The following is a 16,100-nucleotide window of genomic DNA, read 5'->3' as shown; positions in this document are numbered from 1 at the left end:
CTTTATATCATAGACTTGATTTGAATAAGTTGACACCTACTGAAATACCTTTGCAAATGGCTGATAAATCAACTGCTATACCTGCCGGTATTTGTGAGGATTTGCCTGTTGTAGTTGCAAACGTTACTATTTTAACGGACTTTGTTATTCTTGATATTCCCGAGGACAATAGTATGTCTATTATTCTTGGAAGACCCTTTTTGCATACTGGAGGGGCAGTTATTGATTGCACTAAAGGCAATGTCACTTTTCATGTTAATGGTAATGAGTATACGTACACTTTCCAACGAAACAACCTCAAGTTCATAGTATCAACTCTATTGGAAAAATTCCATCGATTATATTTGGAGGTTTTTAATTTCCTCTTCCTACTGTCAAGAAGAAATATGATATTCTTATTATTGGGGATGTGCATATCCCCGTTGAGGTAACATAGTGTTATTCGAAATTTCTCCGGTTCCATGTTATTCGGAATGAGTTCATTAACAAGACTTGATCAACCTTGTTAGTGGATTCCTTTTGATGAGCATGAGATGGATGAAACTAGAAGGCACAACTCTCTGTACCCTCCTTTTACTTTCTGTTATTTATATTAAATAAAATAAAAAAATATGTATTTTCCGTCTGTTATCTGAATTATCTGTGCAATATAAAAATACCCCGAAAATAAAAGTTCTCCAAATGCCCTGAAATTTAAATATGATTTTTTCTAAAATATTTGAGAATATTTGGCACTGAGAACATATCAAGGGGGCATCCACCTGGCCACGAGGGTGGAGGGCGCGCCCTACCCCCTGGGCGCGCCCCCTGCATCATGGGCCCACGGTGGCCCTCCTCCACTTATTCCTACACCCACACACTTCTTCTTCCTCCCACAAACACGAATATCCATCTCAAGCACGAGTTCTAGCTCATTTTGCTGCGATTTTTGATCTCCTTGCTCAAAGCACCTCTCACAAAACTGCTTGGGGAGATTGTTCCTTGGTATGTGACTCCTCCATTGGTCCAATTAGTTTTTGTTCTAGTGCTTTATTCATTACAAATTTGTTCTGCTTAGGTGACCCTGTTCTTGAGCTTGCATGTCAAATTTATATGGTCAAAAGTAGTTTTGATGCTTGATATAGGCTCTAGGCACTTGTAGGAGTAGTTGCTATCAATTTTGTTGAGTTTGGTTTACTTTTATTTTGAAGTTACTAAAAATTTCAGAATTTTTCAGAAAATAATGAAGAGATTTTTGAGGGGCTCATCGAGCCGAACCTCGAAGGAAAAGCAAAATGAAAAAGCAGAGAAGCCCAAGTATAATCTGCCTCGCACCATGGAGGTTCGGCCGTGTGAATGGCCTTCCGATGAATTCTTCAGAGCAGTCGGGATTTATGATGATTCTTATGAATTGGCTGAGAATGCAGGCCTCACCGCCTTCCTCCATGACCAACGCGCATAGTATCTCTTACTCACCAATATCTTTGTGCAAAACTTTCATTTCCATGCTAGGAGCTCACCACCTATGGTGGAATTTTATTTATATGATGAGCATAAGGAGATGTCATTTTATGATTTTTGTCGGGTTTGTTTGATCCCTTTCGAGGGCACAATAGAGGAACCACATCACGGCGATGTGGATGGGTTTATTGATACCATCACTATAGGGGAAACGAGGAAGGTTTCCGATGCACGAATCACTAGCATACATTTTCCTGTTTTACGCTACTTTGCAATATTTGCTAGTCGTTGCTTAATTGGTCGCGGAAACTGTGGAAACCTTAGTGTTCCTGATGTTATTATTTTGTTCCACGGTTTATTCAGTGATAACTCCGTTAGTATGGGCGGTATTATTGCTAAACGGTTAAGTCTGAACTGTACAAAGGTCCCCATCTTTGGAGGCATCTATGCTTCATGCCTAGCTGCACATTTTAACATACCTATTAGGCATTATGAGAAGGAAGAAAAATTGATGCCCACTGTTTATTTAGATTACAAGAGTATGGTGGCACACGATTTTATTGTTAAGAATAGGGAAGGGAAGCTTAAATACAAATTGTTCTTTCATAAACATCATCCTGAGACTATCACCCTGCCTGCTTCTTCCTTGTTTGATTTATCTGCAGGCAGTACCTTGTTCCATTAGAGGCTATTCACGCCTACCGAAACCCTACATCAGCCATAGAGCCAGATCCGGAACCACAAGTTGATCCTCCACGACAGTCTAATTACCATTGGGATCCGGAAATGATTGCCAACCAGTGGCAGTCAGAGTCTTCTTCTTCGCAGTACGACCCCAACTATTATTATGGATATCTGTCAGGCCAACCGTGGACATAGACCAACTTAGGCCAAAAGCCTAAGCTTGGGGGAGTACGTATTTCTCACCAACATTATATTCATGTTCACACACTCATTGCTAGATGTCAGTGCTCATACTTTTTCATTGTATCATCCATGCTAGTTTATTTTACTTTTTATGCTTTCTTCTTGTGTGTTTAATAAACCTTAAGGAAAACAAAAAAATAGTTGTAGCTTTTAGCTAGTTTTAATTTCCATGCTTGTAGTAGTAATTAAAAAGAAAAAACTAAAAAGATTTCATGTTCTTCTTTTGCTTATTGGGAGCTTTCCCGTGTAAATAGTTTTATTTCTTTTCTTTTCTTTGGGGGTCCATAGGAGAAGACAATAATTAAATTGTTGAAGTGGCTCTTATATGCATTATTGTTGATCTGACAAAAGAGCCCATATTGCCTTGTCTTCTCCTGTTTATTGAATGCTTGCAGATTCCAGCTTAGTCCAATGCACGTGCACTATTATTATTATTATCCACATCGTTTGGTCGTGCAAGTGAAAGGCAATTATGATGATATATGATGGACTGACTGAGATGAGAAAAGCTGGTATGAACTCAACCTCTCTTGTTTTTGTAAATATGATTAGTTCATCGTTCCTGATTCAGCCTATTATGAATAAACATGTTTGCAATGACAACTAGAGATCATAGTTTCTTGTACCATGCTTGATTAGCTAGGAGCTTATAATGGTTTACCTTGCATGCCAACATGCTATTAAAATGGTTGTGATGTGGTATGATAGGGTGGTATCCTCCTCTGAATGATTTAAGTGACTTGACTTGGCGCATGTTCACGCATGTAGTTGAAACAAAATCAACATAGCCTTCATGATATTTATGTTCATGGTGGATTATATCCTACTCATGCTTGCATTCGGTGTTGATTAATTTTAATGCATGTTCATGACTGTTGTCGCTCTCTAGCTGGTCGCTTCCCAGTCTTTTGCTAGCCTTCACATGTACTAAGCAGGAATACTGCTTGTGCATCCAACTCCATAAACCCCAAAGTTATTCCATATGAGTCCACCATACCTACCTATATACGGTATCTACCTGCCGTTCCAAGTAAATTTGTATGTGCCAAACTCTAAACCTTCAAGTAAATATCCTGTTTTGTATGCTCGAATAGCTCATGTATCAACTAGGGTTGTCCGTATCTTCCATGTTAGGCGGGTTATTCTCAGGACGAGTGGACTCTGCTCCTCACTCATGAGAAAGTGGCTGGTCACCGGGATGCCCAGTCCCATGCTTTATGCAAACTAAATCAAAATAATTGCAAACAAAACTCCCCCTGGGACTCTTGTTAGTTGGAGGCACTCGTTGTTTCGAGCAAGCCATGGATTGATGCTTGTTGGTGGAGGGGGAGTATAAACTTTACCATTCTGTTTGGGAACCGCCTATAATGTGTGTAGCATGGAAGATATCGCCATCTCTTGGTTGTTATGTTGACAATGAAAGTATCCCGCTCAAAATATTATTCACCAGTTGGAGTCATCATCTTCTTATTAAAAAGCACCAGTTGGAGAGCACCGCTGTCATTTGCATTCATTACTGTTAGTTTACATTGAGTATGACTTGACTGGATCTCTTTTACCATGAATTACAATGTCTAGTCAGTCCTTGATCTTTAAAGGTGCTCTGCATTTATGTTTTGCGGTCTCAGAAAGGCCTAGCGAGATACCATCTTGTTATATCATATTATGATTGTTTTGAGAAAGTGTTGTCATCCGAGATTCATTATTATTGCTCACTAGTTGATTATGCCATTGATATGAGTAAACATGAGACCTATGCGTTATTGTGAATATGGTTAGTTCATAATCTTTGCTGAAAACTTGAATGCTGGCTTTACATATTTACAACAACAAGAGCAAACAGAGTTTGTAAAAGTTTTTCTTTATCACTTTCAGTTTGTCAACTGAATTGCTTGAGGACAAGCAAAGGTTTAAGCTTGGGGGAGTTGATACGTCTCCGTCGTATCTACTTCTCCAAACACTTTTGCCCTTGTTTTGGACTCTAACTTGCATGATTTGAATGGAACAAACCCGGACTGACGCTGTTTTCAGCAGAATTGCCATGGTGTTATTTATGTGCAGAAACAAAAGTTCTCGGAATGACCTGAAACTTCACGGAACATCTTTTTGAAAATAATAAAAATTCCTTGCAAAGGATGAAGACCAGGGGGCCCACACCCTAGCCATGACGGTGGCGGGCGCGCCTGCCCCCCTAGGGCGCGCCCCCTACCTCGTGGGCCCCCTGGAGCTCCTCCGACCTCGACTCCAACTCTATATATTTGCTTTAGGGGAGAAAAAAATCAAAGAGAAGGATTCATCACGTTTTACGATACGGAGCCGCCGCCAAGCCCTAAAACCTCTCGGGAGGGCTGATCTGGAGTCCGTTCGGGGCTCCGGAGAGGGGAATCTGTCGCCATCGTCATCATCAACCTTCCTCCATCACCAATTTCATGATGCTCACCGCCGTGCATGAGTAATTCCATCGTAGGCTTGCTGGACGGTGATGAGTTGGACAAGATTTATCATGTAATCGAGTTAGTTTTGTTAGGGTTTGAACCCTAGTATCCACTATGTTCTGAGATTGATGTTGCTATGACTTTGCCATGCTTAATGCTTGTCGCTAGGGTGCGAGTGCCATGATTTCAGATCTGAACCTATTATGTTTTCATCAATATATGAGAGTTCTTGATCCTATCTTGCAAGTCTATAGTCACCTATTATGTGTTATGATCCGTTAACCCCGAAGTGACAATAATCGGGATACTTACCGGTGATGATCGTAGTTTGAGGAGTTCATGTATTCACTATGTGTTAATGCTTTGGTCTGGTACTCTATTAAAAGGAGGCCTTAATATCCCTTAGTTTCCGCTAGGACCCCGCTGCCACAGGAGGGTAGGCCAAAAGATGTCATGCAAGTTCTTTTCCATAAGCACGTATGACTATATTCGGAATACATGCCTACATTACATTGATGAATTGGAGCTAGTTCTGTGTCACCCTATGTTATGACTGTTAAATGATGAACTGTGTCCGGCATAATTCTCTATCACCGATCCATTGCCTACGAGCTTTCCATATATTGTTCTTCGCTTATTTACTTTTCCGTTGATATTGCTATCATCACCACAAAATACCAAAAACATTACTTTTTCTACCGTTACCTTTTGCTATCATTACCACTACTATCATATTGCTTTGCTACTAAACACTTTGCTGCAGATATTAAGTTTCCAGGTGTGGTTGAATTGACAACTCAGCTGCTAATACTTGAGAATATTCTTTGGCTCCCCTTGTGTCGAATCAATAAATTTGGGTTGAATACTCTACCCTCGAAAATGGTTGCGATCCCCTATACTTGTGGGTTATCAAAGCCCTACAGCAAACTCGGTTGCCTACTCCAAACCAAAGAGACCAAATGGAGGCAAGAAAGATGCAAAAGAAAAGAAGAAGAAGAGAGGAGATGATGATTTATAGAATGCTATGGAAGCTATTAAGCACGAAAGGAAGCAAACGCAGTGAGGATGATGGAAAGGAGCCAAGATGCGGCGGTCGAGGAGAGGAGGTTGACGGCCGAGGAGAGGAAGGTGGCATTGGAGGAGAAGAAATTGGCCATGGAGTAGCTATCTAGATTATTGAAAAGGGAGAAGCACTTGTTCTTCATGGACACATCTACACTGGATGATAGGCAAAAGTAGTACGTCATTCTTTCCCGTGAAGAAGTCTTGGTCCAAAAAAGAGCCATGGCCATGGGAGGCATGGGAGCTACCAATGGGAGGCATGGGTGGCTTCAAAGCTACCATGGGAGGCTTGAGAGCACCTACGAGAGGCATGGGTGGATTCAGAGCTATCATGAGAGGCATGAGTTTTGGGTCTCTCATGGAGGCATGGGAGCACCTTCGGGGTGACATGGGCGGACGCATGTCTTCCGGTGTGCCTCACATACCTTTGCATTATCTCGTTGGAGATCTTGTGAACACCATCCAAGCTCCCGATGACGATGCGGCGCTTCAAAATGAAGAGGAGGAAGAATCGGAGGAAGAATAGGACGATGATGAGTGATGTGGCATGATTGTTGATGTGCCATTTGTTTGTGCAAACTTTTATTTGTCATGAACTTGGTTGGGTGATTTTGAACTATGTCGTGCAAGTGAACTATGCTACGTCTCTGTTTTGCATATTTGTTTATTCTTTGAAACATCACCATTGTCAAATGGACATGTAAAAATCATATTTGAAAGCGTCGGATGCTTGCGTGCGCTGTAAATTAGCATGCCTTCTGGAGCAGCTCGTGCATGCCATATTTTGCAGCGGCTGCTAGAGCCAGCGTCCTGCTTCGCGCAAAAAAACGCTATTTCGACGTTGTAAAAAAGTTTTTACGCGCCGTGCGGTTGTACGCTTGTTGGAGATGCTCTTAGAATTGTTTTCTACGGCGCCTATGTGATGCCCTATTCTGTAAGAACTTGGTGTTGCGGTCGCCCCTCCGGCCACGGCATCACTTCTTCCCTGTCGTAGAGCTCATGCAGGTCTTTTCAAGCCACACCGAACCGAAGACACACCTTTTAACTTGCTACAAGAAGGCCCGTGAGCCCACTGTTCCCTGCGTCGTGCATGCATGTCCCATGCATGATGTAGCAGCGGGATCCTATACAGCGCGTAGGTCACCCGCTAGCAACATAGCGCCTTACCTCCCCCCCCCCCCCCCCCGAGCTCCCCGTTCAGCGTATGGGCGAGCCAGTTTTGCAATTTATTTTGCCACCGGTTTTGGAAAGGTTCTAGAACCTTCCCAGAACCCTTTTTTGTTTTTTTGTTTTCCATACTGGGTTTTCATTTTTCTTTTCAATTCTTCTTTCTTTTCTTATTTTTTCTTTCTTTTTCCTTTTATTGGTTTTTTCTTTTCTATTTTCTTCCTCTTCACTTTTTGACTATTTTTGTTCGTTGTTTTCAAAAAATGTTCATCACATTCAAAATTTGTTCACTGAATTACAAATCTGTTCATTATTTTTTCAAAAAAATGTTCATCAAATTCAAATTTTGTTCATGACTTTCTCAAAAAATGTTCTTGAATACAAATTTTGTTCATTAAATTAAAAAGTGTTCATCAAATGCCAAATTTGTTTATAGATGTTCAAAATATGTTCATCAAATTCAAAAGGATGTTCATTCCTTTGAAATCACGAACATTTTTTGAATTCAAGAAATGTTTTGGAATTTGGTGAACATTTTTTAATTCCGTCAGCATTTATCATTTCATGAACATATTTTTCAAATCATGAACAATTTTCGAATTCACGAACATTTCACAAGTTGTAACTTTATTGAAATCACGAATTATTATTATATGGAAAAAATTATAAAAAAAGAAGAAGAAAAAAGATGTTTCCGCTTTCCCTCCCCACACATGGGCTAGCCCATGAGGCAGCGTGGGGTAGCGAGGGGTACGCGCTCCATCGTACGCTAGCGCGTACAACGCTAAATAGGAGGTCTCGATGTAGCAACTCATTGAATCCCGGATGCATGGTCCGACCATCCCTTCAAATCGAAAGCTGCCCATATGGTCCATCATCCTGGCGTCTCAAATACTTTTGGAAAGACAATTATGGTTAGTTTTCGGATAAGTACGCTCGAAAATCTATAAATAGGAGATGTTTTATTCTATTTTAATTACATTTGGATAGACAATTATTACTGTTAATATCAGCCTTCGTATATAGATAAACTAAGACAATCTATAAATAGAAGATTTCTTATTCTATTTTGATTATGTTTGGATAGACAATTATTATTATTAGTATCAGCCTTTGTATATAGATAAATCTAAGGCAATCTATAAATAGAAGCTTTTCATTCTGTTTTGACTACGTTTGTATAGCCAATTATTATTATTAGTATCAGCCTTCGTATCTAAATAAATCTAAGACAATTCATAAATAGAAGATTTTTCATTATGTAGACAATTATTATTAGTAGTATCAGGATAAATACATTTGAAATACCATGTGATACATGTGGTAAACGATCCACACATGTGGAATATATCTAGACATGTTTTAGTGTTAGATACATCGTATCTAGATAAATCTAAGCCAATTTTTTGGGGACGGAGGTAACATATAAAAAGGGGTCTCACACTCATGGCCAGAGCAGCACGTAAAGCAAAGTTGGCTTACCTACGCAACGATAACAAGGCAAGCTACCTCGCAAGCCTGTGTGCACTCAGCAAGCAGCAGTCTCCACAATGTTGGCTTGCTGCTGCTTTGTGTCCCAGTTGCTCATCGTAATAACGCTCATACACCTTGCCATGACCAAGAGCAAGGTCCGCAGTGGCACATCCTCATCGGTGATGGTCCCGCTTCCACTTCCGCCGGGACCATGGTCGTGGCCACTGGTGGGTAGCCTCCCCGAGATGGTGCTCAATAAGCCAGCATTCCGTTGGATCCATCGCGTGATGAAGGATATGGGCACCGACGTCGCTTGCTTCCGCCTTGGCGGCGTCCACATCGTCCCGATCACATGTCCCAAGATCGCAAGGGAGGTGCTCAAGAAGTAGGACAAGAACTTCTTGTCCCGCCCACTCACCTTCGCCTCATACGCCATCAGCTGTGGGTACAAGGACGCCGTGCTCACGCCGTTCGGCGACCAGTGGATGAAGATGCGCAAGGTGCTCACCTCTGAGATCATCTGCCCCTCCCGCCACAAGTGGCTCCATGACAAGCGCGCCGACGAAGCTGACAACTTGATGCGCTACATCTACAACCTCACCGCCGTGGGGTCATCTTCAACGTTGGGACTAGCCAACGTCAATGTCAGGCATGTCACGCGGCACTACTGCGGCAACGTCATCCGTCGGCTTGTCTTTGGCCAACGGTACTTCGGGGAGCCTCAGCCGGACGGCGGGCCGGGGCCGATGGAGGTGGAGCACATGGACGCTTCCTTCACCCTCCTAGGGCTCCTCTTCTCATTTTGCGTCAGCGACTACCTCCCGTGTCTACTTGGCCTAGACCTCGACGGCCACGAGAAATTTATTAAGGAGGCCAACACAAAAGTGGATAGGCTGCACAACATGGTCATTGAAGAGCGTTGGAGGCAGTGGAACAGCGACGAGAGGCAGGACGGGGTCCAGGACTTCCTTGACGTTCTCATCACGCTCGCCGATGGTGACGGCAAGCCATTGCTCAGCATCGATGAGGTCAAAGCACAATGCAAGGTAAGCAAAATATTAATTAATGAGAAATTTTAAGATGGTTCAAGGGCCTAGATTGAATTAGTGACCAATTGCCTCATAGTCCTACAAGGTAATACGTCATCCATGAGAAAAGGTAATAGCTCACACTCTTAAATAGATCTTATACTGTATTTCGCAGGTGTTAGAAAAGGGAAACAATAGAATAAGAAATTATGAATTAATAGTTTAAACATATCATTATTGCATTTTTCTACCATTTTGATGTGATTTCAAGTTAAACTGTATTTAAAATTCTAATTATTCAATGTAATCTATCTTCATGCAAATATATAAATTGTATTAACTTACATTTATCTCCATGGAATGCATGCAGGACATAATATTAGCGGCCATAGATAACCCGTCAAACGCAGTGGAGTGGGCGCTGGCAGAGATGGTGAACAACCCAGAATTGCTGGCCAAAGCGGTGGAGGAGATGGACCAGGTGGTCGGTCGCGAGCGACTGGTGCAAGAGTCGGACATCATGCAGCTCAACTATCTCAAGGCGTGCATACGTGAGGCATTTCGCCTTCACCCAGTCGCTCCCTTCAACGTGCCGCATGTCGCAATTGCCGACACCATTGTTGCGGGCTACCGCGTGCCCAAGGGTAGCCATGTCATCCTCAGCCGGCTGGCCCTGGGCCAGAACCCCACCGTCTGGGATGAACCACTCCACTTCAAGCCAGAGCGCCATATGGGAGACAACATCAATGTGGTGCTTACCGAGAGCGAATTGCGGTTCATCTCCTTTAGCACCGGACGGCGGGGATGCATCGCGGCATCACTAGGAACAACCATGAGTGTCATGCTCTTCGGCAGGCTCCTGCATGGCTTCACCTGGACCAAACCGGCTGGGGTGTCGGCCATCAATCTCCGTGAGTCCAAGCATGACCTCTTCATAGAGGAACCGCTAGTGCTACATGCTGAGCCGCGTCTTGCAGCGCACCTCTATCCTCTCATGCACCGTTGAGCAAATAACGAGCTATGAATCACCAATAAGGCGAGTATGCTATTTTCTTGATGAATCTATATACTTATATACTAATAAAGGAAGGCAATATTCTTATTTTCGTCCCACTTTGTTTCGTTCCACTTTGATTGATTTTCACGTATGCTAGCTATTTTGGTTTTGTCCGTTTCACATACGAGCGAGCCGGTTTCTTTCATGCGTCGCTGGATCGTCCTAGGCTTGTCCAAAGCATTGGAACAATACCTGCTAGCCAAACAACCACCCATCTATTGTTGATTTTGGACAGATAGAGATGAAAATGTAGACAAGATGATGCTCTTTTTATCACCAACGAAGGATGACAGTGGGTCGGCCATATACGTTGGGCAACTCCGTTTGAGTTGTTTCTTCCAGCCCATGTCCCAGGCAGGGCAACGTAGCAGCCTATAATAGTCTTTTTATTTTGGTTCATCAATTAAATAGTGCCACATAGTTTTCTTACTTTGAATTCTACAAGTTTATATACGCTAGCAAGTTGCCATGGAAATCAACAAGCAGCCTCAAAAAACATTAAAAAAAACTCAGAGAGTGAGGTATGCAATGAGGACGCATATTACGAGGGTGATCTCCAATCTGAGATCTGAAATTATGGGCCAATGAAAGCAATAAAGACACGATTAAAGACCTCTGATTATGGGCCAATGGAACCAATGAAGACCCAACTAAATATCTGAGATTATAGGCCAATGAAAGAAATGAAGACCTGATTAAAGATTCAAGATTATTATGGGCCAATGGAAGAAATAAAGACCCGATTAAACCTCCAAGCTCATGTTGATGTGCATGGTGCATAATTAAATCACTCGTGGGCTAAACTATTATAATTTACACCAAAGGCGAGAGGCAGATGGGTGGGGCAGACCAAGGAGACATTCAAGGACGAGGAGGAACTCACAATTTCCACACTCGAAACATATGACCAACTCGTTGCCACACTCACGAAACATGAAATCATGGGTGATGACACGCTTAAGTGTCCGCCAATGCCAGTGCCGCCAGGGAGATACATGTCTCGCTAGGGTTTTTTTATTTCTTGCAATGAATTTTGATGATAAAGATTAATGTTTGTCCCTCATTGCAACTTGCAACACACGGGCATATGTGCTAGTAAATAAAAAAACCAAAAAAATGAAAATAAAAACCTCAAGGAAAAAACCCCAACAGGAAGCCCGCCAAGAAATACCGAAGTAGAATCAAGCCTTGAAAGAGAAAAAACCGGAAAATCAACACATCAGAAATCCCTATTGGACGCTCGTTGCATCATAATGTCGAGAGGGTTCGGCTCAGCTGCAGGACTCCCTGCAGGAAATATTGTGCAGGGCCAATAAGAGACCGCCACTTGTCCATGTAGGCCAACTCCTTCGATTAAGACAGATTTAATTTGATACGAGAAGATCAGGGGCGGAGCCAGTAGGAGGGCCGGGACCAGACCCCCCCCCCCCTATGGATCGGCCACCCCCATGGATTTTTAGCGGGGGCTAATACTAATCTTCTGTGTACTTGTCACTTAGTACATGTATAGGCCTTTTCTCTATGCGTCCCAATATTAAGAAAAAGGGTTCCTCCACTTTATATTATAAAGCATCAACCAACCGATACAACCAACTCGCTGGGGCCGCAACACAAACAAGCCCAAAAGAAAAAATGAGAGAAAGAAAAAGAAATAAATGTCGATGCAACTGACCGACCGGTTCTATCTCTTCATCAAGTTAAGACCCTCTCTGGAAGGGGTTCGGCTCAGCTGCAGGACTCCCTGCAGGAAATATTGTGCAGGGCCAACAAGAGACCGCCACTTGTCCATGTGGGCCAACTCCTTCGATTAAGACAGATTTAATTTGATACGAGAAGATCCGGGGGGGGGCCCGGAGGGGGGGCCGGCCCCCCCCCCCCCCTATGGATCGGCCACCCCCATGGATTTTTAGCGGGGGCTAATACTAATCTTCTGTGTACTTGTCACTTAGTACATGTATAGGCCTTTTCTCTATGCGTCCCAATATTAAGAAAAAGGGTTCCTCCACTTTATATTATAAAGCATCAACCAACCGATACAACCAACTCGCTGGGGCCGCAACACAAACAAGCCCAAAAGAAAAAATGAGAGAAAGAAAAAGAAATAAATGTCGATGCCAGCAACTCAACTAAGAGAAGATGGCCGATATCCGCCGCACCCTCCGGAGAAGTACCACCGCACGCCTAGCACTCCGAAGTCTCGCGTACCAAGAAACACCTTTAGGAAGGAATGCGATGGCGATGTCGCTGCTGCCCGGACAGGTCCTAGGGTTTCCCCCGGTACGCGGTTGGTAGACGGGAAGGGGTATCACCGACGCCCTTCAAGAAGGTCCGGCAACACCCACGGGCGCAGCCATGCCGGTGGCGGAGGAGCCGCCAGGGATTTCTCCCGCCCCGAAACCAACACCAACATAGACAATCGAGAGTGCACCACCTAACATGCCGCCCACCAGCCTGTGCCACCACGGATACCGCACCAACTTCACCGTCTCACTGAGGCCACCAACATGAGGCCTGGAGGGAGGACGGGGAGAAACCGGGCTCGGGGGCGACTACAACGCAGCCGACAGGAGGGGACAACCTCCACCACGCCGCGGAGCCGACCGGACGTAGCGACAGGGACTTACCAGGCCTCCACAGGCCCGGCCAGACCCCAACGGATCCGGACAATCCCTGCAGCCACGCTGCAGCACGCCAGCTGCCAGAGCCATCACCACCAGCAGCCACAGTCATCTCGCCACCACCATCAGGGAGCCGCGACGCCGAGCCCCGAACCGCCGGCCCGCCCCAACCCAGATGGGCCCGAAAGGGCCCAGATCTGGGCCGAGCGGGCACCGCCGGCCAGCCGCACGCCACGCAGCCCCGCAGCCAACGGCCACGTCGTCGCGTCAAGGGCGCTCGAGGCCCGCGGACTCCGCCGCCGAGCCACACCGCCGTCCGCCGAGCAGCACCGCCGCCGGGAGGAGGGAGTCCCGAATCCACCTCCTAGCAAGCGGGGAAGGGATGTCCGCCGCCGCCGGCGCCATCCGGGCTACGCCGGTGGCCTCTGCCGGTGGCGGCGAAGGGTAGGGACGAGGAGAGGGTTCGAGACGAGGCGGCGTGGTGGAGGCGCTCCGCCGCCTCGGGGGGCGACGGGAGCGCTACGGGGGAGGGAGGAGGGGGAGGGAGGAGTAGGGGACGGGGGAGAGGGCTAGCGGCGGAGGGAGCCGGCGGCGGCGGCGGAGGAACCCTAGGAGAGCGGGATGCGTCCCAATATTATTGTTGGCTGGCCCAAGCCCAAAACAAATGGCATGGTTTTCCCGTGAGTGAATTGGACGCATCAATCCAATCACGCGATCGATCAAAGACCATACGTAATACATGCATCTACACGTACAGCCGTTCGTTTCTATTCTGTGTCGTTTGACCTAATCACGCTCCAACTTATCTCTTGTCGCCGTCGCCGCCGCCCACGCTAGGCTAGGGCTTAATCAGGCGTTGACGTCGACCATCATCGCCATGCTAGGGAATAGGCGCACACAATTTTTTGGAAGTGCGAATCCTTCCATGCTTCGTCAACGTTGACCATCGATGGTTACCACATGCCTGTGGTCTACGGAAAGAACGATCATCCGTTATGACGAGCAGATGAGACGAGCTGGGCCTGAATTCCGTACTCTAGCTAGGTATGGATTCTTGCGACTTGTCACCTTTTTTCAAATACAACGCATATTGGCTCAAGATGCTTAAGTATGTCTGCGTTGTCGATTGATTTCCCAATCAAAACTATATGAATGCAAGCTAAATCCTGCTATTTAGTTAGACAATGATCAGTCATGTTCGTAAACATACATATGATGACAATGTTCCGTACCAAGGTACTTTGTGCCGTATTTCAGAGTAATTTGATTACAACTTCATCTACATGGCGCGCATGTGGAGTTGTTCAACACTATAAGCTATAGCTAGACCTGCACCGACTGCAAGTAATATCAGGATTAAAACTCTTATGTAGTTTGTGAGACAAAATATTTTTCAGCTTCATTGTTTCTCGCCCCCCTATGTTTAAATCCTGGCTCCGCCCCTGGAGAAGAGCACGGGGGTGGTGCTGCAAGCATAGAGGAGCCCAGCGACGTGCGGCCCGCTGGAACACCGACGGCTTCCTGGAGCTTTGGCATGGCCGCACTCGTCGCGCCCTCATCTTCGACCTCCGTGGCTTGGGCGCCGGTCCCTCCTTCGACTAGGCGCCTGCTTTGGACGATCTTGAGAGGTGGTGATGCGTGAGATGTGGTGGTGCAGGTGCGGCCACCCATGACAAGTCAATTGCAGCCATTGTGCTCGCGGCGGTCAGAGCTACCTGTAGACTGTAGTAGCGACACAAGTAGCGCCGGTGCCGCTAGCTGTGCACGCTGCACGTTGTGGTTGTGTAAGACGTCCTAGCCGGGATGAAGGTCCACACAGGTCTCTCCTTCACAGAGGATGTCATCGAGCGATGGTGATATGCGGGATGTGGTGGTGCAGTTTGCCGCCATTCATGCCGAGTTTGATGCAGCCACTATCAACATCCTAGCGTGTATCGGTTGGAGTCATCTCCCGCATTGACGTGAGAACCATGCTGGCTTGCTGCAGTGGTACATCATTCTCCGTGTCGTCGAGGTTGAAAGGCTCATTCAACTAACTAACCCTCTGGAATAACCATCGAAACTCCTTGCTCGCCACGTTCGATTCGATTTATTGTTTGAACTCTCGGTCACGAAACTCAGTTCACTTTAACCGTAAAACAAGAACGTATGCTCCTGCCAAAAAGAAGAAGGTATGCTAAAATTAAATCAGAAGACATAGGCGATGGCATGCCACCCCTGGTATCGCTTGATGCAGACAGACACCAGTAGAGGGGAGGCGGAGGTGGTCGAGGAGCATGACAACGTAGGTGGTGGGATCCGCTGGGACGCCGGAGTCGCCGAAGCCACGGAGGTCGGGGACGAGGGCGCGGCGAGCGCGGCCATCTGGTGGCACCAGTACAGCCAAAGCTCCGGGAAGCCATGGAGGAGGAGCACCGCCTGGACGGCGCTGGGGCCTGGCGCCCTGCTCGGCCATGAGGAGGAAACGCCATTCAGTATGCGTCCCAGAACGCCGCACGGCGCCGGACTCCTCCATGCTCGCCGCACCGCCCCTGCCCTCTTCTCGTATCAAATTAAATCTACCAATCGGAGGAGTTGGCCCACATGGACAAGTGGCGGTCTTTTATTGGCCCTGCACAATATTTCCTGCAGGGAGCCCTGCAGCTGAGCCGAACCCATGTAAAATCCCCTCTCTAATCTCTTGGACCCCTGGTTTTCAACGGTGGGTGGGCAGGTGGCCTGTGCTTTCTGTTGCATACAAAGAAAAAAATCAATAGGAAAGGGAGCACGCAACTGCATTGTCTAGTCTGGCCTAAGTGCCTTGTTGGAAACTGCACACTTCAACGCGCGAATTAGCAGCCCTCCAAGCAAACTAGAGGAGGAGTCTTTGACTGCCGTCACGTAGGTTTCCGAC

The 16,100-nt window shown here is 45.9% G+C and overlaps 1 pseudogene; it reads left to right on the top strand.

Annotated features, from left to right (window-relative positions):
• The first annotated feature begins 8,581 nt into the window (after window positions 1-8,581).
• Window positions 8,582-10,538, top strand: LOC125512310 (annotated as a pseudogene).
• Window positions 10,539-16,100: the final 5,562 nt, after the last annotated feature.

Source organism: Triticum urartu, chromosome 6 (genome assembly GCF_003073215.2).
Source record: "Triticum urartu cultivar G1812 chromosome 6, Tu2.1, whole genome shotgun sequence".
NCBI classification, from domain to species: domain Eukaryota; kingdom Viridiplantae; phylum Streptophyta; class Magnoliopsida; order Poales; family Poaceae; genus Triticum; species Triticum urartu.
Note: the sequence above shows the minus strand (reverse complement) of the source record. Positions and strands in the feature narration are given on the sequence as shown.